Source organism: Tachypleus tridentatus, chromosome 1 (assembly GCF_004210375.1).
Source record: "Tachypleus tridentatus isolate NWPU-2018 chromosome 1, ASM421037v1, whole genome shotgun sequence".
Lineage (NCBI taxonomy): Eukaryota > Metazoa > Arthropoda > Merostomata > Xiphosura > Limulidae > Tachypleus > Tachypleus tridentatus.
Genome location: NC_134825.1, coordinates 8,664,265 through 8,691,829, shown reverse-complemented (window position 1 = coordinate 8,691,829; position 27,565 = coordinate 8,664,265). Strand labels below are relative to the sequence as shown.

General features: G+C 33.1%; 1 protein-coding gene across 3 annotated transcripts in view; it reads left to right on the top strand.

The window, feature by feature from the left end:
• Positions 1 to 27,565, top strand: part of LOC143238932 (dnaJ homolog subfamily C member 7-like) — a 60,619-nt gene that overhangs the window by 3,306 nt on the left and 29,748 nt on the right. Inside the window, exons 1-2 of one of the 3 annotated variants that reach the window (XM_076479770.1) lie at positions 4,175 to 4,190; positions 4,353 to 4,479. The gene's annotated coding sequence lies outside the window, so the exon portion shown is untranslated. Of the gene's footprint in view, positions 1 to 4,174; positions 4,191 to 4,352; positions 4,480 to 10,542; positions 10,920 to 27,565 lie in introns of those variants that run through there. The other 2 variants (XM_076479692.1, XM_076479624.1) reach the window with 2 other exon arrangements.

The following is a 27,565-nucleotide window of genomic DNA, read 5'->3' as shown; positions in this document are numbered from 1 at the left end:
GTCGCGGGTTCGATTCCTCGTCACAGCAATCGTGCGCACCCTTTAAGACGTGGGGGCGTTATAATGTACGGCAAATCCCACTATTATTTGGTAAAAGAGTAGCCCACACTGTTTTATAATATTGCTCACTCAGATTTGTTTGGCACCTAAACTTTTGTGACTGGGTGTCCGGTAGGTGCTTTGATGGATGAAACACGAGTTCTATTTCAGTTTCATTTGTCTAGTATACAAGGTTTATTTGAGTGTAGAGAAAAATAATGACAGGGTATCCGTTAGAAGGACATATTCAAGGGTTTATTTCAGAGACTTTTGTGTTTTGCCCTACTTTCACGGCCTAACAACCATAACACTGTGCACAAGTTTAATTTCTGGTTTCACCATAGATTTAGATCCTAATATTTGTTTCTGTTTACTCGTGGGTCGGGGCCTGGCATGGCCTAGCGCGTAAGGCGTGCGACTCGTAATCTGAGGGTCGCGGGTTCGCGCCCGCGTCGTGCCAAAACATGCTCGCCCTCCCAGCCGTGGGGGCGTTATAATGTGACGGTCAATCCCACTATTCGTTGGTACAAGAGTAGCCCAAGAGTTGGCGGTGGGTGGTGATGACTAGCTGCCTTCCCTCTAGTCTTACACCGCTAAATTAGGGACGGCTAGCACAGATAGCCCTCGAGTAGCTTTGTGCGAAATTGCAAAAACCAACCTCGTGGGTCGGGCATAACCTATTGGTTAGCGTTCCGAGGGTATGAATAGGAGATTACAAGATTCACAGCCTGTTTCCACAATAAAATGGGCGTTTTTCTTCCAGACAAGAGTGGGTGGTGAGGTACATGTACCACTACATGTCATCCCTCTGATCGGGCAGTTGACAATTTCGGAAGGTTAGCACAAGTAACTATTCAACTGTTAAGATCTAAATAAGAAACTGGTATTCCTTCTCTTTTTGTTTGTTCTTTGTACTGTTTCTACTTCACAAAGTTACACATGAAATACTGTTTCCTTCTTGCTTTTATTAATAAGGTTAAGTTTTTATCTCCCTGCTTGCACTGGATATTAAATTATTCTTTAGTTATTATTTACTTACGAGTCAAGGATGTTGTTGAAACAAAGAACGAATATGTAATCTATTCAGGTGTTTCTTTCACCAAGCTGTATTACAGAGACCTCTACGAAAACTTTTAAACTGAGATAAATCAAATAAAATGTTTATTATTATTATATGTTATGGAAACTGTTTGGTTTAATTTGTTCGCATATTCGCACAAAGTTACACAATATATGTTCCTAAATCTGAATATTATATCCCCATCTCGGACCTTCGGATCCGCAGTCCGGCATGTTAACTACTAGTTACACCTGGTTTATGGAAACTGTAAGCTAGATAATGCGCGAAACATTTTAACAGGTTAGAACTAACCAAAAGTAGAAATCCAGTTTAGAAATTTTAATTTTTTACTCAAGTCGTGCAAAGAAAGAAAGATACAGTGATTCTTACTTTCGAGTGTTTCATGTTTTCAATATCAAAGTTTCCACATTGGTACACCCAACCTTTCTTAGTAGCTGCTCCAAACACATTTCTCAGTATTTTAACATATACAGCATAAAGATATACCTATTTCCGACAAACAAACTATAAATCCAGCCAATAACAAGGGGTGTGACAGGAAGGATCAACGAAAAACAAAAATCAAGAGTGGTAATCAATTTATGGGTTATTATTGTTATAAAAAATTTCGCCCTCCAGTGGCTCAGCGGTATGTCTGCGGACTTACAACTCTAAAAACCGGGTTTCGATACCCGTGGTGGGCAGAGCACAGATAGCCCATTGTGTAGTTTTGTGCTTAATTTAAAACAATAACAACAATAAAGCCATCTCCCAACGTTGGTGAGAACTAAAAAAAAAAACAATTCAGTACATAATATATGTAATTTAATGTACAAGTATTATTGGGATTATATATATATAGTTCAATACAAGTACCTGTGACTCATTTTATTATATGTTTATATAAATAAAAAAGTTTTAAAATACAATTAAAATGTTAAGAAACAGGTGCAGGAAACGAGATAAAATTTATGGAAGATTATACAACGTTTGTAGTTTATTATCTAATTGTTCTTACACTAAGACTCGCACTAGTTTCCTTTCTCTTCACACACATACAAATTGTAATTTTAAATTGTTTATTATGAAGATATAGTGTACATTTAAATGCTTTATATTTTCATGTTATAGTATCTGTGTATTAAGTATAAATTTTGGTTTGTTTGGAAGTTCGCGCAAAGCTACTCGAGGGCTATCTGTGCTAGCCGTCCCTAATTTAGCAGTGTAAGACTACAGGGAAGGCAGCTAGTCATCACCACCCACCGCCAACTCTGAGGCCACTCTTTTACCAACGAATAGTGGGTATGGCCGTCAAATTATAACATCATCAAGGCTGAAAGGGGGGAACATATTTGGTGTGACGGGGATTCGAACCCGGGTGCAAAAGAATCACGCATGTATATAATACCTACATTGAAAAAAATGTTTCAACTGAACAAAACAACAAGTATTGAGAAAATTATGGTTTTGTCGTGAAATGCCCTGGCATGGCCAGGTGGTTAAGGCATTCGACTCGTAATCACAGGGTCGTGGGCTCGAATATCCATCGCACTAAATATGTTGCCCTTTCAGCCGTGGAGGCGTTATAATGTTACGGTCAATTCTTTTATTTGTTGGTAAAAGAGTAGCCCAAGAGTTGGTGGTGGGTGGTGATGAATAACTGCCTTTCCTCTAGTCTTACACTGATAAATTAGGGACTTCTAGTGCAGATAGCTTCGCGCAAAATTCAAAAAACAAACAAACAAATATCTTTTAATGTTTAATAAAACATTTCAACCCCAGATTTACATGAACTAAGAGTTTTTACAGACTGCTACATCTGCAAAATATTTAGGGCTAATATATGATTCCAGACTTACCTGGTTAAAACATGTAAATAGTATAAAAACTAAATTTGGCAAAGAATAAACTATGCTTGGAATCTAACTGGTAAAAATTATGGAACAACACCTAAAAACATCATTAAAATATACAAAACATATATTAGACCAGTAATAGACTATGCAGCTGCTGCATAGGTTAACTTAAGCGAAAAAAAAAATCAAAACAAACTCCAAACATTACAGAATACATTAATTACAACAGCACATAGAGTACCTAAAACCACTTCCTCAAAGTTCATGTACAAATACTGAAATACAGAAATAATACCAGATAGACTTCTACATAGTACAATAAAATATTTCGATAAAAATTGGCGAAAAAATGAGCTGTTATGCGAATCAGACATATTTTGCATATATGATGAAGAGAGACCTAAATACCTCTCCCCGTTAAACTTGTACATTAGTTCTTTAAGCTAAAATCAAGTAAAAAAAATAAATAAATAAAATTAAAAAATATATATATATATAATAATAAAAACAAACTAGTGGTAAAATAAAACAGGCCACCTACGTTCTAGACTTATTAAAAATAAATAATAATAATAAAATAAATTTTAAAAAAGAAAAAATAATATACATGGACATTGCCCTGAAAAAGGGCCTGAGTTAGAGTTATGCTTATCACTTTGGCCCTCTGCATTTGTCCCCTAGTGACTCAGCGGTATGTCTGCGGACTTACAACGCTAAAATCCGAGTTTCGATACCCGTGGTGGGTGGAACACAGATAGCCCATTGTGTAGCTTTGTACTTAATTTAAAAACAACAACAACCCTCTGTATTTACTTTAAATATATCAATAAGTCCACTCAAACAATGTAAAGGAAGAAGGGTATAAATTTATGTACCCAAACATCGAGAAAGAGTTTTTTAATGTTTCATGTTTAGCTTATATAATATTCATTTACATTTTAGATAGTTGTGTGTGAGATGAATGTGCAAAAACAAACAAACAAACTTTTAAGCATATAAATAAGGCAAAATAAATATTTAGAACAAATAGTTTTAATTTAAGTAACTTTTCATGCATTAAAAAGTTTATTTTCAAGTTTTGTTTCGTATATAAACGAATTTCTTTCACTTTCATTTTACTTGGGGAATCCTCATAGTATATTATAACCTACCTAGCCTATTGTATCACTCAAATATATCATCAAATCACGTGATGCAACACTGTAAAAAAACAAAAAATAAACTTATCAGTTTAGGTGCAAATAAATGCGTATTCCTGAATCCTCTAACGCTTTCATTTACAGTTGACATTAAATATTTTCATTTTGGACATTTTATTATTAGAACTTTGTTATTTGATGTTGTTGTTTAAAATTTGACACTGACAAGATATTTTGTTTTTTTAATCTTGTTTTTAGCATAAAGGCGGCGTGAAATGAATACCGGAAAAAGCAAGAAAATGGCCGATTTGGAAGTTGAAGGAATGGATTGTGATGTTGAAATTATTCAAGAAATTTCTTCTAAGGCACAAGACTGTCCGAAAAAGTAAGCTTTATTTTTAAAATAAGTTGCAATAATATTCATCTTTGATAGTTCTTGAAAAAAAAAGTGTTCATACGTTAAAATAAAAGGAAAATAATAAATCTTAAAACTGAAGTTTATTTGTTTATAGTTCGGGTTGTTATTGTGTTGTTACTACTAATATTACTAGTAATGCTATTACTGGTGTTGGCACTTGTAGTAGCGGAGCTTATAAATTGTACTATCGCTGACAGTACTGATAGTTTTACAACTAGTAGTACAACTGTATCACCAACAACTTTGTAATTAAAATTTATAATACTTTCCAAAACTATTATTTGCTGAATTTTTCAGCAAGGAAATCGCAGTTTGAAGGTTTTCACAAGCTCTTCATGTATATGTAAATCAGCTTACACAAAATTTGGAATAAATGTGCCATTTGGCAAGTCCTAGGAATGTATATTTACAGTTGTTTTTGGTTTTCATGAAATTGACCATATTGGGATGGTATGGTAGAGATGTTGCAATTATGCACAAATACTGAATTCTTTAGTTTATTAATATTTATTTCATTGTTTATATTTAGATGGAAATGTTAGATTGGGAAAAATTAAAATATTTTTAGATGAATCTGTGCTATAATGTGACCTCATATGGAGAATTAAATACAAAATTATTTGTAATTTTCTGTTCCGTCAAGTGTATTTGGTGAAAGGTTTTTGTATAATGAAGGAATAGAAATCTAGTGTTCAGAAATTATTGTAACTGGATATGTCTTATTTCTTAAAGGGAAGTAGTATATAATGATATTAATCATGGTGTGTGTATATATATATGCATGATTCAGCGAAACCTGCAGGTTTTGTGAAACAAAAAAAGAAGTAATATATGATTTAATAATATTAAATGCATAATCTTGTACTTTGAGAGAACTTGTCATGTATACTAAGTCAGCAAAGTGTGTTGAAGGGCAATTATCTGGTATTATCATATTGGATAATTAGGGAGGAAAGTGGTTGTTTCAGTCCTACTAAACATCAGAATATTTTGGAAATGGAATTCCCCCAGAGAACATGAGAAAAGGAAAATCAACATATACCATCAAATGGCACAGAAAAAAACAACAACATAAAACTGACCAATGCATCAGATGTGAAAATGATCTGATATGATAGATTTTTCAAACATTTGATGTCCTAAAGTTTTGAGATTTTTGGCTATACATTGCTGATCACATTCATTTGCTCAAGTGGCAAGTAGAGCTGGGAAATGACATGTCTATCACAACATTATCTATGTTGATGGAAATGTGGCTGATGACATGTATTCACTGATGTCTCAGACAGGTACGCACTAGGGCTAATATATCCCCAAAATACTGGTGGTGTAGTGTTTAGATTGGGTATATTTCCAGAAAGCTGATGAATTATTCCAGGGCTTAGTATATTCCAGAAAAATTTGTGAGGTTCTGCTAGAACTGATTGTCACCCATAGAAATACTGGTGTGTTGAACTGGGGCTGAATATATTCCATAAAAATCAGTGGGGTTTTCCATATATTAGTGGAAAAACAAATCTGTAATGCTTGGACATTGTTTATTTTTCTCAAACTGATTCTACGTATTGCATACAGAAAATGACTTCCAACATGATGGTATTATACATCCTCATTTATATTCTGAAATCATGTTGTCAAACTGAGTAATTGATCTTTGCTTTAGAATGTAGGAACTTTGAAAGGATGCATTTCCTGATGACAATACACACAAGAGGACATTGACATTCTATCATGGGAATAGTTTGTGAGATTACAAATAAAGTTTAATAATAACAGTGTGTAACAGTGTATGCTGTATCTCAGTTGATGAACCTTGCTTTAGGCAAAAGGATGTAGCAGATGTAATATGGTTGATGTTTTGTCATAAATTATTTAATTTCAACCATAAGTTCTTAGAATTTCATCATTTTAATTGTTGTTTTTGTTTTAGTCAATTAATTATCAGGTGAGTGGATGTTATTTCCATGCCTACTAATGAAACTTTTTGATAACTTGAATTATTCTATGTAACCTAAACTAATTCAATAATATTTCATATTTTGTAACTCTTTGTCATTTAGCTGTTAGTGAATAGTCTATATCTGTTGCTTTTCCTTTTTGTTACAAGTATATGCAATGTTTTATTACATGTTAATACAATTAAAACATGCATGTAAAATTAACTTGTAGAAGATTAGTATTTGCTAATTGTTTTAGGAAGATATATTATTTTCATATAATTACACTTACTTTGACTAAATTGTTTAGTTTACACTGATTATTATTAAAGTGCTTGATAAAATACTTAATATTGAGTTTGATGGTTAACATTCCCTTGTTATAGTGTAATCATATTTACATTGTCTTTCTGTGATATAAGTGTAGCTTGGATTATTATATTCCAGAAATGGTTGAACATTGCTGGGAGGCTTCCATTGGATTTAAGATTACCAGTATGATTTCAGATGATGGAATAGCTTAAAGAATTAAAAGTCTTTGTGTATTAGTTCAACTTACCATTTTAGTTTAGTTTTGAGACAGATATATTAATGTACCTTTATTTAACAAACAGTAACATGGTTTTAGAAAATACTTCATAAATTTTGTAGGGCTCTGCATTCTTTGAATAACCCTCAACAGTATGCAGTTCTTGTGCATTTCAGGTTTTAGAAAACCTTTGGTAAGCTGTTGCAAAAGTTAATTACCAAGCTAAATTGTTACAGATATAATAAAAACAAGTTAAAAAGTGGCTATGGTGTTAAAGTTGTTAACATTTTATATGTGAATGTAATACATCTCTGCTATGCAGTCACAACATGGCCAATTTTGACACCAGAAAAATTGTAAACTGCTTATATCAATGCTTGGAACCTGAAAGATGGTTATCTCATGTAAGTTAGTTGACATATACATGAATAGTTCATGAAAATCCCAAACCATACATTTCTTGCTGAAAAACTGAGCAAAAGACAAAAATTTAAAAATTGCCTGTATATCTGTTTGGAACCTGCAAAGAGTATATTCATATAAAATTACATGTAAATTGATCAAAACTAGGCTAAATAATTGACCAAAGCTTCTAAAATGACCAAAAATGGGCATATACTATATTTTCATATGCATATGTATGGGACTTGGACAATATTACATAGAATGTGGCTAAGTAATTGTCCATAAAAATTTAAATTATATTTTGTTGTGAGCTTTGGCCCTCTTTGCGTTGGACACATGAAAGTTTATATTTATGCCACTTTTCATCTTGATCACACTAAAAATGACCATACAAGAGCCAGAAATATGCATTTTTAGGTTGTTTGACCTTTGACCCCTAAAATCCTTACACAGACCAAAATAAAAGATACCTGAACATAGAGGATCATGGTCTCACCATACCAAGTTTCAAGTGAATTCACCAAGAAGTGAAAGAATGTTGGCTGATTGAAAAGTGTTTGAAAGAAGAAAGAAAGACGAAACAGTAAAGAAATAGATCTCTCTGTAGAGACATAACTTGGTGCCAGAAAACAGACTGCTGAAACTCATATTAATGAATATTTTTCTTGTTCAAAGAATGTGACATACACTGTGTCTTGCAAGTGTTTGTTTTGAGACCAATGTCGGCCATTATTTAACTTATTGATATGGATAACATTCATATTTAACATTTTCACTGCACATTTAATTTTTAGGTTGGTTCCCAAAAAGTGTCAGTTATAAACCAAAAATTAAAAGAATGAATTTGTCTCTTTGTATTACGTTTTCAATATTGAAAGAATCTGTGTTTTCCATATCTGTCAGTCATATTCCTTGAAAGCCATGATCGACAGTGAAAAATAATGATTGAAACAAAACATTGAGGACGATTAGTAGAAAAGTGTTCTCTGGTAACTTGCATAAATATGGATAAAACTAAGTCATTAAGAGACCAAAATCATTATAAAATTATAAACCAATTATTTAGATAACAATATTCAAGATATAAAGAAGCTTTAAAAAAATTCTGTGTGTTCCTTCAAAGTTTGCAGTTTTGATGAATCATATAAACATCTAGGTTTCATGGTGTAGAACGTAGATGCCAGCTGACACACACAGGCTTAGTGACTGTATTCAGGTACAGGAGGATGTTTCCACTTGTTGCAGTACATGGAAAAGTTATTTTGGTAGCTGTGTAGTAAACCTTATTTCACAGTGAATGGGTATATATATCCATTGAATGGGTTTCTTCATATATATCCTAACCACGCAGCAATAGGGTTAAGTATTAATTTTGAGCAATAAAACACTGGTAATGACTTTAACAAGGGACAGTGTGGTTCCTCAATATTGCCCCTCTTCACTCAACATTGAGAAAAAGTAAGAACTTTAACCATTCTATTTTTTGTTTTTTAAAGAAAACTATTGATTCTCCTTTTATACGTTTTTAAAAAAGTATTCTTTAATACAGACATGTGCAACTCATCCTGTAAGTTTTAGTTTCAAAAGAAGTGGTATCGTCAAATTAAATTAAGTGAATCACCTTGTTAGAGTAACAAAGTTGTCTTTCATTGAAGACTGATGATTCTTTTTCATTAGTTGTACACTTGTGATCTGTTATCATTATCTTTATAATATTACACAAATAATTCAAAACCGTTATCCAATTGATTCTCTTGATAACCTTTTAAAGTGTAATAGGATCACCATTTACTCACTTTCTATCAAGAGAAAATAAGTTTAAAAAATCCTTGTCTATCCCCTTAAGATAACCCTGCCACTCTCAAAATCATTTTATTATTCTTTCTCTGTCTATCCCCTTAAGATAACCCGACCACTCTCAAAATCATTTTATTATTCTTTCTCTGTCTATCCCCTTAAGATAACCCTACCACTCTCAAAATCATTTTATTATTCTTTTTCTCTCTATCCCCTTAAGATAAACTGACCACTCTCAAAATCATTTTATTATTCTTTTTCTGTCTGTCCCCTTAAGATAACCCTACCAGTTTCAAAATCATTTTATTATTCTTTTTCTGGACATATTATTAAATAAGGAAACCAAAACTGTACACAGCATTACAAGTGATTTGTATGGAGTTAATTACCTGATTTGACTCTTAATATAATATGTGATCATCTTCAACCAACAGAGCACTGTTTTCAGGGCTTGAGTGAGTTGTCTGCTACTTTATTAAGGTCATTTTTCTTGATATAGGACATTGAATGAGTTTCCATGTGTGTGGACCATATAATATTATTGTATGAAGGTGTGTGGAAGTAAAGAGGAGAAACAAGATTCATCAGTGACAAATCTCTGAAACGTTCCTCTGCATGTTTGTGGAATAAAGCAAAGTTGATTTGTTGGACATATGTTAAAACTTGAAACATGTATTGAGGGGACAACATTTTGACTGTAAATTGCATGTTTAGTTTTTTGGCTACAGGAAAAATAATGAACATTATAGAAAATGTGTAGAAAGTACCTTGTAAAAACAAAAAAGAAGAAAGACCTGCAACTTGAGTTTATTTTCTCTGGACCAACGAAGATCTATGAATGACTTAACTTGTGTTTGAGATTTTTAGGGGTATTGATAAACTACTTGTAAAGGTTTAAAATAATAAATTTGAAAGTGGACACTTAAATGTAATATATATACACATCCACAGTTTTTTTTAGCATAGTTACAGTTTTGTGTGATTTGTACACTTTTGATTGCTCAGTGTTATGGTGTATGTGTTGTTGTTTTAAATTACTTTTAATTATTTCTAGTTATGAAGGGCTGTGTTTAGTTTGAAATGGTTGCTGGCAGTGTTACTGAGATGTAACATTATTGGATCAAATGGCTTTTTGATGTTTTTACTTTTAATTCTTACACTGTATGGATGTGCATATAGTATTTACAAATTCTGGATCTAAATTACTGTCAGTAATTAGAATTTTTTTCAGTTTCAGTTAATGAAAATAGCCTTATTTGTGTCATAAGTATGTTATTACTAAAAGAAGAATAACATAGTTGCTCTTTCTGCTAACAGAGGGCACTTGACAACACTTAAATAAGCCAAATTCCCACCCTTCTTTAGATTTAAAAATAGCCTAGCTTTAGAAAAGCTGTTTGTTTTTAAGTCATCTGGATAGCCCCTTGTGCTTGTTATAGCAACTGAATTTAAGACCCACTTTTTGAATCCTTTCTTTTTTCCGCCACTGCTGCTTCAGCTTCTTGCTTACGTTACTGCTGTTTAATGAAACTTCCAGCATTCCAAAATGTCTCCCAAGGCAATGTTGGAGAATTTATTCTTTTCAAGTGTTCATCTTACAGTGAAACTCACATTAGTCGGAGATGGTTGTATATACATGAGATTCCAGATAAAAATTATGTAGTCACCCTTGAAGCCCCATTTATGAAAATGAAGGAAATACATTTGGAACCTGAGAAACTTAATTTCTTGGATAACAGGTATGAAACAATCATTATATATGTGCTTAAAAGAAAGATTTGTTTCAGTCAATTTTTATCACCTGAAAATCACTAGTTTAGGACAATTATTTTCTAGTAGGTATGCATTCACTAGGACAATCTGTTAACAGTAGGATGTTTCTTTTGTATGTATTGCAGTATGTATATAATAGTACTGTCTGTTGTATGTCTGTGTAACTATTTTGTAAAGTGTGTATCTCTACCAAAATTGGTATTAAGGTCTATGCAGGGGTATGAACAAGTGTTCAGGTTTTGGGACTTGTATGGGCATTTTTACCATTACTTCACCTCCTGTGGATGGACCTTCACTTAAACATGAAGATGTTAGGTCCATAGGAAGGTACATATGAATTTTCAGGTTTATTTTTATACTTTTTATAGTTATTTTTGCATTTCTTTTTACTACTGCTACATCACCTACTGATTGATGGATCTTCACCAAATTTGGGATGAAAGCTTGTTGGGACTGTGTGGTGATACATGATTTGATACTTTTTCTTTTGCAGTTTAGATGGGCATTTTTGCATATAAGGGAAGCAACTTTTCATATCCTAAAATAACCATTTATTAAACATGAATTTACATAACTTCTGTCTGGGGGCTTGGTACTCCAGATAGTATTTAGTATAATTATTTGTGTAGAAATGTGTTTATGACACTGTTGTGTTTGTGTGTATGTTTATGTACCTGTTGTGAATTCAGCAGCTGAGTTATTTAGAGACACTGAGCAAATGTGGAAAATTTTTAAAGATAACCTTTTTAAATATACAAAACAAGTATATTTCTTATAGAGAGAAAAGGGTAGTTCCAAGTAACAAATTCAGGTTGGCTAACAAAGGTTATAAAAGATAAAATTAAAGTTTCACAAATTTAAGAAATTTTAATTGATTGGTATTATAGAAAATTAAATAAAATCAATAAAGTTGGTCAAACAATCAATTAGGACAAAATTAGGACATCAAAAATGATGTAGGAATAAATCTTGCTGAATATATAAAAATTAACAGTAAGATTTTTAAAGTACATTAGGGGTAAAGATAATATTAGGATGGGGATATGACCCTCAAGGTGTGATAAAGAAAGGCTTGTATTTGATGATTATGAAATGGCTAGGTTATTAAATTCTGCTTTTGTTTCAGCTTTTACAAATGAAGACTTCAGAAACAATCCTCATTTTAAACAACTGATAGATGAAAATAAGTCAAACAATGCATTTGCATAAATTCTGAGGTTGTTAAAATAGACAAGTTTAAAGAATGATAAGTCTCCTGGGCCAGATAATATTTCCCTGAGGGTTTTAAAGGAGGCCAAGGACTGGATATGTGACCCAATTACCATACTTTGTTTTCAAGTCCTTGAATAGTGGACAAATTGAAACTTTGTACTGCATGTGTAGATTTGTTGTGTCTAAATTTTCAGAAAGCATTTGACAAAGTGCAACATAAAGACTTGTAAAACATTATGTCTATAGGTGTGGAGGATATGGTAACAAATTGGATAGAAGAGTGGCTGGATGGAAGAAAGCAAGGAGCTGTTACAGATGGAGTTCAGTCAAACTGGATTAATATCACAAGTGTGGTACCTCAGGGCCCAGTCTTAGAACCATTGCTCTTCTTGATTTGTATTAATAACATAGGTGAAGGAATGGACAATAAATTACTTAAATTTGCTGTTGATATTGAGGTATTTGGTGTTGGTGGCTGGGAAGAGGATGCTGCTGCTTTAGTGAGTTGGGCAAATAAATGTCAGATGTATTTAATTATGAAAACTGTAAGATATTTCATGTGGGTTATCATAATTTGAATTAGAAGTGTAATTTGAATGGAATAACCTCAGCATTGTCATGAAAGAAAAGTATCTTGATGTAATGGTCAAGTCTCTTAAGCCATCCAAGCAATGTTCTGTTGTTAATGGTACAGCAAATAAAATTCTAGATTGTATCTACAGGAATACTGAATACAAGTCTAAAGAGGTTGTAATTTCATTGTATAGGTCTCTGGTTAGGTCATTTGGAGTATTGTATTTAGTCTTGGGCTCCTTACATTAAGAAAGACATTGAATTGAAAACATTCAAAGAAGGGTTACTAAAATGGTATCTGTGATTGAGGGTTTTTCATATAAGAATAGATTAAGATCCTTAAAATTGTCTTTTTTTTGAAAAAATGAAGAGTTAGAAGAGATTCTGACTGAAAGAGTTAGAGGAGATTCTGACTGAAATCTTTAATATTATAAAAGGAATTGACAATATTGATGCATCAATACTTACTTAAGTGAAAATTTTAAAACTAGGAGATAAATATAGATTTAGGCAATTTAAAAGCTGCCTTTATTCAAATAGGGTTGTTAGCCTAAAGAATGGGTTGTCATTAGATGTTGTGGAGGCAGTAAATTTAAATGAGTCTAAAATAAAAGTTTGATAGATATTTGAATGATAATGACTGGCTTTTAATTTTAATTTAATTTTTTAAAAATTTAATAGTTTTATTTTGGCTTAGCTGATGGGACAGCTGAGATGGATCAAGTTTTTTTTAGTTGTTTCTAAATGTTATGTTGTTATGTGCATATATATATATATATATATAATACAAAAAAAAGCCTTACATAAGAATACTGTAAAACAAAAGTTACCAGGGAACAGTCTCTAATATGAGGTATAAGATGTGTCTGGGTTTTTGAAGGTGAATGTGCAAGTGTGAACCAGATGTTGGTACACACTATCTGTTAGTCTTAACCTTTAAATATAAAATACTTAATATTTATAAATTTCTAGTATTGTTCATCATTTTATTGAAAAACGTTTTCCATTGAGAATCTTGAAAGTTACCGTTAGTTAAAAATATATAATCATAAATATTTTTTAACTTTGTTGTTGATTTAATTAATACTTTACTCAATTAATACAAAATATTTATTGATAATTTTCATGAATTTTCATTACTGGTTAGTTAGAAATTGTAAAATATTAAACACTTTGTAAAATTCTCTAAGATCAGGATCTAAATTCAGAATTGCTGCATAATTTATAAACAAGATATTCTAAATTCAGTTGAAAACAGTATTAATGAGTGTGTTTTGAAATTTAATTATATCTTATCCACCTAGATGGTTTTAAGGATGAAATTTTTCTTTGTTTAATAAAGTAAAATCTAAACTTAAGTTAATTTAAAACCTATTCAATAGATATGATTTTTTTCATAATTGACAACTTACTTTCTTTTACAGTTTAGCTATTTTCTTCATGTGTCTAAGAGATTTGTATAATGCTTGTTTCAAGGTAACTCACATCTAATTTCACATGATTGAATGTAGACTCCAGTTTTTCTGGATACCAGGCCATGTTGGTATTCGCGGGAACAAACTTGCAGACACTGCAGCTTAATCTATTTGCTCAGGCACTATCACCACTGTGCCTATTCCGTACATGGACTATGGTCCTGTATTCAAGGCTCAGCTCCGTGCCAGCTGGCAGTCCACTTGGAGTGAGCAACGCGACAACAAGTTTTTTCCAATAAAACCCTATATTGGGCTTTGGCCATCTAGCTTCTATAAGGTTTGGAAGGAGGAAGTTGTTCTAACTAGACTACGCATTGGTCATAGTGTTTTAACTCATCGTTTTCTTTTATCTGAAGCTGATGCACCAGTGTGTAGTCTGTGTATCACTCTGATCTCAATAAGCCACATTTTACTTTCTTGCCATCATTACGATTCTCAACGACGGCACTATTTTAAACATGTTCTGTCCCAGGGTTTGTCTGTAACATTGGACAGTGTTATTGGTGATGGTGACACTGTCCACCTTGATAAAGTTTTTAGTTTTTTAATGGCCATTAATCTTTTTAATGTCATTTAAGTGTTGGATATTTATTCATTACACCTTTTTAATTGTGGTTCCATTTTCAAAGTTTCCATCTCTCTAGTTCAATTTGAAATTGGAAAATGGCCAGAACATTAAATAACTCGACACCAGGACTGGAAAGGCCAACTTCAGGTGACTTACGCTGCTGTTTGAACTACCAGTTTGTCGTCCTGGCGAGTTGTTATTACAATTTTGCTGCATGTCTTTTAACACTTTTATTGCATTATATTCTGGTACTGGCCATAATGACACATAACCTAGAACCAGGACTGGAAAGACCAACTTCAGGTGACTGACGGTGGTTTTGGTACTTACCTGTTAGTCTTCCTGGCTAGTTATGATCATTACCATTCTGCTACAAGAAGTCCTTTACAACTTTATAGACTGGATGTCATCATCGGTTTTATGCAATTTTCTGTTTTTAATTGCTGATTTGTTTTTACCTTAGTTTACGTTTACAAATTTTACTACATTTACTTTACTTTTACCTTTTTACTGGACATTTGGCTACTCATTATTACGATTTTCCTATATGTCTTTTAAAACTTCTATTATTTTACATTTTGATAATGGCTGCTATGACACATAACCCGGAACCAGGACTGGAAAGACCAACTTCAGGTGACTGATGGTGGTTCTTGAACTTACCTGTTAGTCTACCTGGCAGGTTATGATCATTACCACTCTGCTTTCTCTCTTTTTGCTAGAGAAAGTGTTTTAATCAGTGATGACGAAACCCCTTGTTGAGAAATTTTACAACTTCTCTTACTCTGACCTTCTTCGGTCATCGTCAGGTTCTCTGACCGGAAGCTGAACATTGTTGACTAGGTGTCAACATTATTTATATGGTCAGCTTCCGGTCAGTTACCTCTTTCTTTGTGAACCTGACGATGACCGAAGAAGGTCAAACGTTGTTCGCTCTTCTATGTAAAGTGTTTTCTCAGCCCAAACGAGCCGTTTTTGCATATAAATGTTTTGTTTTACCTTCATTTCCTTTTATATATTTTACTACATTTAATTTGTTTTACCTTTTTATCGGACATTTGGTGCAGATAGCTGAGTTGCTTTGTGCCAAAAAACACTAAATCATTCAATCAATTGAATGTAGACAATGGTGGTGTGTGATGACAAAAGCCCTTTACCAGTAAGAGGTCAACATTCATGTATGTGCACTTACACTCTTGGTAATTTCATTCTTTTTATTAGTACTTGAGATCAGTATGTTGAGAGTCACATTGTTTATGAAGTTTTGAGTTGTTACTTTGGCTTTTGTTTCAAAAGCTTTAAATTTTTATTTTGTATTCTCAACTAACAAAGTTTAGTTCTTTGTGGATAACTCTGTTCACACATGGGCCTTATTTCTACTGTGGTTTCTGAAGGCTTATTAACTGTCAGGAATATTTTAACTTGTATTTAACATCTCTTAGGCCAAATATTTTATCTTCAGTTGGAAATGATCTATTGGACTACAGCTTTAACCTGATATGTTTTGAGTTGTACCTTGTCTTTTCAGAAATAACCTTAACATTCCTATTTCTTTTTCTTATTATTTACTTGTGTTCTTTACTTCTTATTAGAATTTCTGTTTTTCTAATAATTCTCCTTGCATTCTAAATCTCATCCACTTCACATTTGTGTCTCCATTTTTCTAACTTGTAGATTTTCTTCTATTCCTTTCTTGGTTCCCTGCCCTTGACATCTATTTGTCAAGATAGGCAGTTGTGTTCCTAACCTTCTGTTTTGTTTTCTGGTTCCCCATTTTTGTCTTTTCATCATTTGCTCTCCACTACCCTGTATTCCAGTCCAATCCATGATAGTAATATAGATTTTAAGATTGTTTAATACTCAAATAAAATCCTGGGCCTGAAAGACAAACCAGGATGATCAATTTTTTTTTTTTCCTTGTGGTGAAAATGTTTAAGCCAGATGGATGTGGAATAAGTCACAGGACTTAGTTTGGTTTAAACATGCTGAGTATTTTGTTGAGAGGCATGGTAAGATCTGAAGCTGCCAAGAAATCCTTGAAGAGATCGTTAACTGGTAGCTGTGGTGTTGGTATCAGTTAACGAGGAGTGGAACAGACTGAGTGAGAGTGATTCTGTGTGAGGAGCAGACTGAGTGAGAGTGATTCTGTGTGAGGAGCAGACTGAGTGAGAGTGATTCTGTGTGAGGAGCAGACTGAGTGAGAGTGATTCTGTGTGAGGAGCAGACTGAGTGAGAGTGATTCTGTGTGAGGAGCAGACTGAGTGAGAGTGATTCTGTGTGACTTGTTTCCAAAAAGAGTGGAACAGAGAGGAACAGACTGAGTGAGAGTGATTCTGTGTGACTTGTTTCCAAAAAGAGTGGAACAGAGAGGAGCAGACTGAGTGAGAGTGATTCTGTGTGACTTGTTTCCAAAAAGAGTGGAACAGAGAGGAGCAGACTGAGTGAGAGTGATTCTGTGTGACTTGTTTCCAAAAAGATTGATTGATTTAAAGTATTGTAAAGCTAAAGTGGCTTATTAGTTGAAATGTGTCTGTTAGAATAACAAACCTTTCCAGGGAGGATAGAACTTTCTATACTCCCTCTTCTAATTCCATCTTATATCTGAGGTGATTCTTCATGCTTCTGATGAGTTTTTGTAAATGTTTTTTCCCTTCTCTTTACTGACTTGGCTTGTTCCATTTCTATTTTTTCCTAATTTTGTTACCCTGCTGTAGGGATGGGTTATGTTTCCCATTACTTCCTTCTACAAGTTATTTTTTGGTTCTCCTTCTGTGCTGGATCTTTTCATTGGTGTTCTTTTATTTATGGTGATCTAGAGTGACATTATAGGCTACTTTGTTCATGTTATCTTCCCACATTTTTTATCCTCTTTCTCAACCTTGCCTTTTACCCCTATTTCCCATTTGGATCAGTTTACTCCAAACCTTTCTTTCCCAAATTCCAGGCCTTCCTCTCTTTCTTGTCTTCCCTCTACCAAAAATCCAGTTCATTGCTCTTCTGGTCAGCAACTTTCAGACACAGAAAATTCTGTGGGTATCCATCTCTTCTTCTATTGTTGGTCTCATTTTCTGCTGACAGTCATTTTTCCCTCCATCTTTGTGCATGGGATTTGCTCTCATTCTCTCTCTCTCCAGTCAGGTCAGATTTTCCTGTTGTGTGGCATTCCTATTGCCCTTTCACTGTCTTTGTCTAGAAATGACTCTGTCAGATCTTTTGTTATTGGTCTTTCTGCCCATTTTTCTTACCTGACCATCATACTTGAACAGCTTTCTGTGTAATTTGATAGCCTCTGCCTATTTGAAGGTCTTATCTGTAGTATTTTGCTTTTCCTGGTACCACAAGATGTCTCCTTCCTTGTCTTTTTTACTTTGTTTTTCTTCTTTGTTCTCCTTTATCCTCAACCAACTTCTGTGTCTGACTGAGACCTTAATGGAATTTTGCATGATCTCATGCTTATCCCATATGACGTGTCAACTTCTTGCTCCTTGTTTCCTCCTTTTTGCTTGCCTGCAATAGCCATACTTTGGATGTTTATGTATACTTCCACTACTCTCTCCCTCTACACTTGTCTACTCTCTTCATACTGATCTTTCCTTCCTAAGAATTCAATCACCTGAGAGGTTAACCATTCTGTTCGCTTATCTCCCTTCCTTCTGTCTCACAATTTTGACTGTTCAAACCCAAATCAGCTCCATTGTCCTGTTTAGGCTGTTTAGTGCACCTTATCAAGGAACTTTCCCTTTTAGAACTACTGCCTTCGTCTGCTCATACCATGGGATCCCTTTTTTTTTTTCTAAGGACCTCTCTTTTTTTTTTTTACTTTTACTGGATTGGACCAATGACTCCTGCAGTTGGTATGTTTGTCTCAGGATGTGGATGCTCATAAACCATCCCATGTCTTTGCATTTGATCTGTTACTTTTTTCATTATCTCGTATATTCTTTGCTAACCCTAGAAAAGACTCTTTAGGCAGATGTGAATGAATGATTCCACACATCTGATTCCTTCTTTATGCCTTTAAGCTGTTCAATTTCTTGATATTTTCTAACTGCCACAAGTCACAATTCTTCAGTAACTCTACCATCTTTGAGATGAATATGTACTATTTCTCTTTATTTTTTTGAGTTTATAGTTTCATACTAGGCAGTTTATATTGTTTTCTATGGCATACTTACCCAAAATCAGCATCAAGCCATGATAACAGGAACATTTCATTCTATCTACCCTGACTACACTAGTGTCTGCTGTAAGATGAGGTGTTCTTCAAGATTACTTGAGGTATGTGTTTTCATCGTGGACATATTTATGTAATTGTCTAATTACATACTTGTTGCATTTTAAAATTAGGGTTTTGTGGCTATTCATTGCACTTTTTCCAGTAAAAGACTTTCCACTTGAAGGTTTATTAGGATTGGGGCACTTCTCAAAGTCCCCCCAATGCAAATTTCCTCCATTTATCAAATGGAATATGAGAGATCCTTGTCACTTAATAGTTCCTAGCCACTGGGATGGTGGACCATGGAAATTTCTTACCAGTTGGGCTCAGCACAACATGGCAAGAAGTTGGAGAGTGGTGACACTGGCAGTATAGTGTGAGTCACCCTTTGAGAACATAACTCACACGACTTGTGCCTTTTTTTTCATACAGCCTGAGTCTGTTCAGTTGAGTATACAATATACAAAACTATAACTAAGGTGCCTCACTTCTTCCAGCTGAAGTCTTTCATGTAAAGACTATTCAGTAGAGGAAAGATGAATCTGGTAGGTCTGGGGATGGTGAAGAGTTGGGCTAGTTCTTTATCATTTTTATTCCTGTTAGTTGTTGGGCTCATTAAGACAGGAGATTGGTGTCCAGTTCTCGATCTTCTTTGTCTATATCATTGTTTAGGTTCTACAAGTTACTCATTCTTCAGTTTGCTTGTCTTTTTACAGAGATTGTAGATGTCCATTTTGTTTGTAGTCAGCTTCTTTCTGCATTTTGCCTTAGCAGTGGAGTTCTACCTCTGTCAGAATTTGTGGTGCATAAGGGTCAGATACTGCAGTTTAATGTTTTTTTTCTTTAGGAGATGCATAGGCTTAACATGGATTGTGCTGTATCATAAAAGTTTTCTTATCTACCTCATTTCATTGTATTATACACATACCTTTCTGCAGATGACTGGTTTTTGCTGGCAACATCTTGTCAGTTGTTAGACCATTAAATCCTGATTCTGCTTTCAGAATCAACTCAGGCATACTTACCTTTCTGTTCTTTCTCCAACTCTATATGGCATCAGTCTGGCAATTTTGCATTTTTCATCTCATATCTTAGTCAGTATCAGTTGTTCTCCCATTTTGCTCAGTGCTTTTGAATATGATGCCATACTCATACTTGCCTTTTCCACTGCATGGATGGTTCTTTTATTTTCTGAGAATCTGAGTACCACTTGAATCCTTCATGCCTTTGGGACAAGAACACAATCATTAATTTTATTGGTCTTTTTGTGACCATTTGTACACATCTATTTCTTGGTTCTCCATTTTCTTTAGTCAGGATCATTCTTTGATCTTGAGGGATTGTTAAGTAGGGACACTACTATGATTTGCCCTCTACTGTTGTGTCACCCAGAGTTTCATTTTCTTCACTAATCCCTGTTTCACTGCTTGGGTATGTATAGCAACAGTCAGGAATTCCAGAGTCTGTGCAAGCAACAACAAAAGGATTCCATACACAATGCTTTTATCATTTTTGCTCTTCAACAGGCAGGCATCATGGCCTGGAATTCTTAATGGGTAAATTGTCAGACACTACTCTGATTCTTACATGGTGGTGTCTTATGTTTTTTATCAAAAAGGTGTGTGGTCTAGGGCTCCTTTTTTAAAATTTTAAACCCCTTTCTCAGGATTAATCACCTTTCTAGATTTCCATGTTGCATAGATGATGCCCATGGTAGCAGGTCCACTGTCTCAATTCAAGCAGATTCTCCTGATAGGTCTTGAATCTCATTTTGCAACTGAAATTGGATCACCCAACTGCTGGCAAGTTGTTCTTCTATACCTTATATTTTGGCCTTGACAATAGATCCTTTCTATCTGGACAGTTGATGTCAAGGGCTTTTCAGTGGGGTATAAAAGACTAATAGTTAGATGGGCAAAGATGAAATCCTGGCAGTTGATTAATAGGTATATTAACAGCAAGGAAATACCTTGCTTTTATGTTATACTTAAGTTGGGTAAACCTCTTGTAAGATTTATTTACAGCTCAGTGAGAACAGTTATTAAGCAACCAACCACTTTGTTAAATGAGTTTCTTATTCTATTTTGAGGAATTAAAAATATTATAAGCAGTAATGATGAACCTGTTATTTAATCAACCTATTTTAAGACACTTAAATAACTGTGGAAAAGTTAACTGTTCAAATATTTGTTTTTACCATTTTATTTACAAAATTTTTTTTGAAAGATTTAATTTTAGTTATGAATACATTAATAGAATATGACTGTAATCCTTGTATATTGCTTTAAGACAAATTTAACCCCTAAAAATAAAGGATATATAAATTTTCTGTAATCATAATAATTACATGTTTTTAATAATCAGGTATTTAAACAAGTAATAATGGGAAGTAACTATTCTACTTGTATAGATAACTTATATTTTGCATGAAAATAAGTTTATTGAAACTATAAATTGTTCAAGGAAGGTATTGTCATAAATATGAACAATATTTGCATTGTTACATTAATTAATTCATCTTTCACTCCTTTAATTTTTATACTGATCAGTTATATAATCTGAAATGCAAATGATAAAAATAAGTGATTGGTCATTAAATGTAAGCTCATGAGTGAATGTGTGGTAGATGTGGTTTTACATTTTTGTGGTTAAATGTGGAGTGTTTATCCAAGAAAAACAGGTAGCCTGTTGACAAGATTTAGAATTATTCTCAATCTGTTCTTCAGAAGCATCTTTAGTGTCTGTATAATTTAATGTAACCCGGCTCTCAAGAGATCCCACCATTTGATGAGATTGAAATTCTTCAAATAGTATTCTAATTTTCTTTTTACTGGGTGGATTACACACTCCACTGAGCACTAATTTTCTGTTTATAAACAGCTTTGATCTCCATAAATTTTAAAAGACGTTCCTTTGGAAGTGATGAACAACACTTTTCTGAATGGTTGTTGATGTACAGTTTTACATCTGTGCAAAGTAATGATGAAGCTGTACATCTGTGTCTTCTACCCAAAACTGTTATTGGCTATTTATAAGTGGTCTGTTGTTTTTATGTGTGATTCCTGACAATTTGCTGTGTGGCCTTGCATGTACACATTTTGGGGTGAGGGAACTGTCAGTAAATATTGTTAAATCAGATGATCATCTTTAATTTTATACTAAATATCAAGATTGTTAGTTCATAATTGAACCATGGTGAAGTGAACATTTCTTAAGCCTTATTTTACTATATCTACTCATTTTGAGGCTGGGTAGAAATTTGTTATATTTTGTATAATTTAGGTTATAAAAAAATTTGATTAATATAACACGTATATAGTGTGACATTTTTATCCTTATTACCGCTTGTCTCTAATGGAGAAAATTTATTTAAACACAACAGACTCAGTTTACAGAGCTTCATTAGCCAAATGTCTTTATCAAAGTCATTGCTTTGTTTATTAATATGAATGTGCCATCTATAATAAATATTTTAAACTTTGTTTAATATGAAGCAATTTTGTTTGTCTCCTATCCCAGAATTCAGGAGCAAGTAAAGTATCTGAAGGTTAAGCATCTTTGCCTTGGATATTTTGGTAACTTTGCAGAGGTATCTGTGTACTGCTAACACTATACAACCATTTCCAACATGTGTCACATCCATATATGAAGATGAAGTTAATCTATATGCAGATTTTTTCTGTGTATAATCCTAGATTGCAGGATGAGACATGAAGATGATCTAGGAATGTTGAAAAGGTTGTTCCCTACTTTATTTTAATGAAAGTTGTAATACCATTACCAGCTATTCTGAGATACATTTTTATTCCATGTGAGTTTCTCGTCATCAAGGATATGATCATTCTTTGAACAGAATGCTACTTTGTTGGATATGCTGACTGTGTTATTGCAGAAAGTTATTGTATACTTTATTCTAAGTGGAATATATTTCATTAGTTACCAGGCATTAAGACCATCCTTATAAAGTGGTTGTCTTTCTCTATTGTGGATCAGTATCTGTCGTTTACAGGTGTGAGAACAATGGCATGTTTGGTTTGGAAACAGTTCCACATTCTGCTAATAATACGTGGATGCTTGAGGCCAGTTTACAACACTACTGTCATTGGCTGGCTTCCATTTGTCCAACGACTCTTCACAATAAGTAAAGCATTCAAATGCCTTCTTTACAGTCTAGCTATGATTCATTAACAATTGGAAGTACTCTAAACGATGTGATTCACTCTGAAGTAATGACTGAGGCAAGACTGTGTGAGAGCATTACATGTGTGTGTGTGTAAATCTAAGTTTGTCTGTTTGCACCTTTCAGCCACTATAATAGCAGGTCAGGATGTGGAATCAGTGTATTAAGGTTTAATTTCTCTAAAAAACTTTGTAGTTTAATTTTTTCCACAGAAGATGGGCCAGATGTTTGGTCGTGATTTAAGGGAAAATGATGTCTGAAAAATGCATGTATACTTTATCGGGAGGTATGGTGCTGTTTTGGTATGAAAATAAAAACCCATCAAATATTGTTGTGTCTACAGATCAACAAAACTAACCTTACTGATACAACAGACAAGTTGAGTTGATGAAATGTTGCAAAAATAGATTGGTTTTCTGTTTATTTTGAGAGGACAGTAAGGTAGGATTAACATTTCTGACAACAATTATGTACTTCAGAGTAAAATATTAAGAAAAAGAAAAACAATTCTGATTGCCAATTTGAAGTGACAAAACATGTGCAAGAAAAGTTACAGTGAGACTCCACAAGAAAGAAGAAACACGTCTTGGCAGCCAACAAAAAAGGCAAACTACTTGTTCAAGACTGAGCAAGAATGGTTAATTTTTGTATTCAGAGGTATTCCAATGGCTATTAAGGGGTGTGTGTGAACTGCACAATAAAGCCATTTATTTGTGCTCACTTGGACAGTCTGTAGTTTTGAATGTTTACTTCCTCAGCCAATAGTATAGTGTGTTAAGATAGTTTGTAGTGTAATGTTCACCAGGGCACTGTTGTTTAGTACACTGTGCTCATTAAGATGGTCTGTGCTGTAGTGTTTACAGAAAGAAAGTCTGTATTATGACAGACTGTGTAAACTAGTATCACATGTTGTTTTCTAACTTAGAACCAGCAGGTATATTTACTATGAGTCACACAAATGTTAAGTGACATGCTAGAAGCTTTCTGGGGTAGAAGTATTTGTGTGTGCGTACCATTTGGGAAAGGAAATGAAAGATTTAAAAATATTTTTGTGAATTTTTAACAAATTAATATGTATTATTTATTAATAAACTTAAATTTTTACTTTATCATTCTACTCAGAGAAATGTGTGGATTTACAAAACTTTCTCAGTACAGAGAACATTTCACACCCTCACTGAGACCACCCTCCACCTAATGAATCTGTGTACTTAACACTTTCTTGAGAACCTTTGGGGAAATGAACGGATAAAACCAAAAATTGTTTTACATGCATGTTTTTGTCAAGATTCTGTTAACTGTGTTCTCTGTGAATAAAACATTGCTGCTCATTACTGTTGAATATTTGTAAAATGGTACACTTAGTGATTTATTGAGAATATGTTTTTGTGACTATGAAGAAATAGTGTGTAATTCTTTGGATAAAACTGATAATTTACTTCTGGCATATTCACATGTAGAAACTTATTATAATCAGACATGTAAACATTTCCAAGTACAAATGTTTTTTCTAGCTTTGTATCACTGTTTTGGCTTTGTGTACATTATTTTCTGCTGGCAAGTTTCAGTTGTTACTGTGGCTCTCTTGAATATACTGGGTTTTATTTAATGTTTCTATACAGTTTGAAGTTTTCTATGACATTTGTCATTGTTTAAAAATGGACACTAACAAGATGTTGAAAATTTTTCTCTAAAATATGAGGGAAATGCTATCATAACTGAAATTTTTCCCTGTTTGGGCAGGTCACATTCAGCAGGTACCAGATCATAAAACTTGTGTTGTGTATTGAAAGTATTTTTGGCCATCAGTGTATTATACAATAAACTGGACTTTGAAAACAAAAAATTACCAGCACTCAGGTGTATATAGTGTACTTCATTTTCTATACTAATTATGTAGCAGTTTTGCTCAGAATAGGTCACAAAGTTTGTGTTTTAACTAAGTTCCAAACAACTTTCAGATATTATGGTATTATTGTTTAGACACAGTTCAGCAATAGAAACTTAAACATGTATTAAATAGAGTAATAGATACATTTGGAAATAAAACTACTTTCCATTTCCATTTTGATCATAGTGAGGCACTTTTTTAAATTCACTTAAGGTTTATAGACACGTACAAACAAGCTATCTAACTAATTTAGAATTATGTATTTTTCAGTATAATTTTTATTATCACAAAGTTAGATTGTTTGTAGCTTTGATGTTTGTGCTGTATTGTTATCAGATTTAATAACAGTTTCAGTGATAACAACAGTGTCTTTCACTAGGTAATTTTTTTTCTATGTACACACACACACATTGTGTATTGTAAATGAATTCTAGAAGGAGGTCTGTTATAGTTGTTCAGTAATGGTATGAAAGTCGGCAAATATGGTGAATAATATTTTGATTAAATATAACAATACTATATATAGTTCAAAGCAGTAGTTTCCATGTGAGGTAATGGTATAGGTGATGCAAACAACTAGTTTAAGTAAAGCACTTTATGAAAAGTTGAATGTAATATTTCACCAGTTGTTTCCATGTAAGGTAATGGTATAGGTGATATAAACAACTAGTATAAGTAAAGCACTTTATGAAAAGTTGAATGTAATATTTCACCAGTTGTTTCCATGTAAGGTAATGGTATAGGTGATATAAACAACTAGTATAAGTAAAGTACTTTATGAAAAGTTGAATGTAATATTTCACCAGTTGTTTCCATGTAAGGTAATGGTATAGGTGATATAAACAACTAGTATAAGTAAAGTACTTTATGAAAAGTTGAATGTAATATTTCACCAGTTGTTCCATGTAAGGTAATGGTATAGGTGATATAAACAACTAGTATAAGTAAAGTACTTTATGAAAAGTTGAATGTAATATTTCACCAGTAGTTTCCATGTAAGGTAATGGTATAGGTGATATAAACAACTAGTATAAGTAAAGTACTTTATGAAAAGTTGAATGTAATATTTCACCAGTTGTTCCATGTAAGGTAATGGTATAGGTGATATAAACAACTAGTATAAGTAAAGCACTTTATGAAAAGTTGAATGTAATATTTCACCAGTTGTTCCATGTAAGGTAATGGTATAGGTGATGTAAACAACTAGTATAAGTAAAGCACTTTATGAAAAGTTGAATGTAATATTTCACCAGTTGTTTCCATGTAAGGTAATGGTATAGGTGATGTAAACAACTAGTATAAGTAAAGTACTTTATGAAAAGTTGAATGTAATATTTCACCAGTTGTTTCCATGTAAGGTAATGGTATAGGTGATATAAACAACTAGTATAAGTAAAGTACTTTATGAAAAGTTGAATGTAATATTTCACCAGTTGTTTCCATGTAAGGTAATGGTATAGGTGATATAAACAACTAGTATAAGTAAAGTACTTTATGAAAAGTTGAATGTAATATTTCACCAGTAGTTTCCATGTAAGGTAATGGTATAGGTGATGTAAACAACTAGTATAAGTAAAGTACTTTATGAAAAGTTGAATGTAATATTTCACCAGTTGTTTCCATGTAAGGTAATGGTATAGGTGATGTAAACAACTAGTATAAGTAAAGCACTTTATGAAAAGTTGAATGTAATATTTCACCAGTAGTTTCCATGTAAGGTAATGGTATAGGTGATGTAAACAACTAGTATAAGTAAAGTACTTTATGAAAAGTTGAATGTAATATTTGAGTTAATGTTAATAATGTTGACAATAATAAAAATGTTTGTTAATTTTTTTAATACATGGCCCTATTAAAAATGACATATTGATTGAAGAGAATACTACCAGTTTACTTTTAGAAAAAGTGTAGTATTTTAAATGTATGTATATAAATTAGCTACATTATTTGACACAGATAGAATACCTTGGAGTGTGGAGAAGGAAAGAACTGATTTGATCTATTGCTGTTATCCAACTTTGTAAAGGAATAGGCTTACCTGTTACGTTAACTAGTGCCTTAAAGATATTGTTATCACTGTTAGCTATTTGATAGTACATGTTTTTTGGAATAAGTCACTTCTCGTGCAGAATACACCATATGCAAAGTGTTCTCCATCTAAGTACAGACCTGTAAACGCAAAGCTAACAACGTATAGAGAATGTGTGCCTGTACACCATGGTATTTTTACTGTTATACACCAAGTCTTGATGTTAAGACATCATGAGAGCTGAAACTTTGCATTCATAATACTGATGAGTTGTTTGTAATATACATGTTTAACTTGGACATGAAATCCATCAACAGAGATATCCTTATCACAGAAGTTCTGCTATCCTGAGTTCCTGAACTGTTAGTTAAAAATGTCTTGGTTGGTGGATTTGAAACCAGATATACAGTTTCAGGTCACAGTTTGTTTAGTTTGATACGGTAATGGCTTGTTCAGAGTTATTTACTG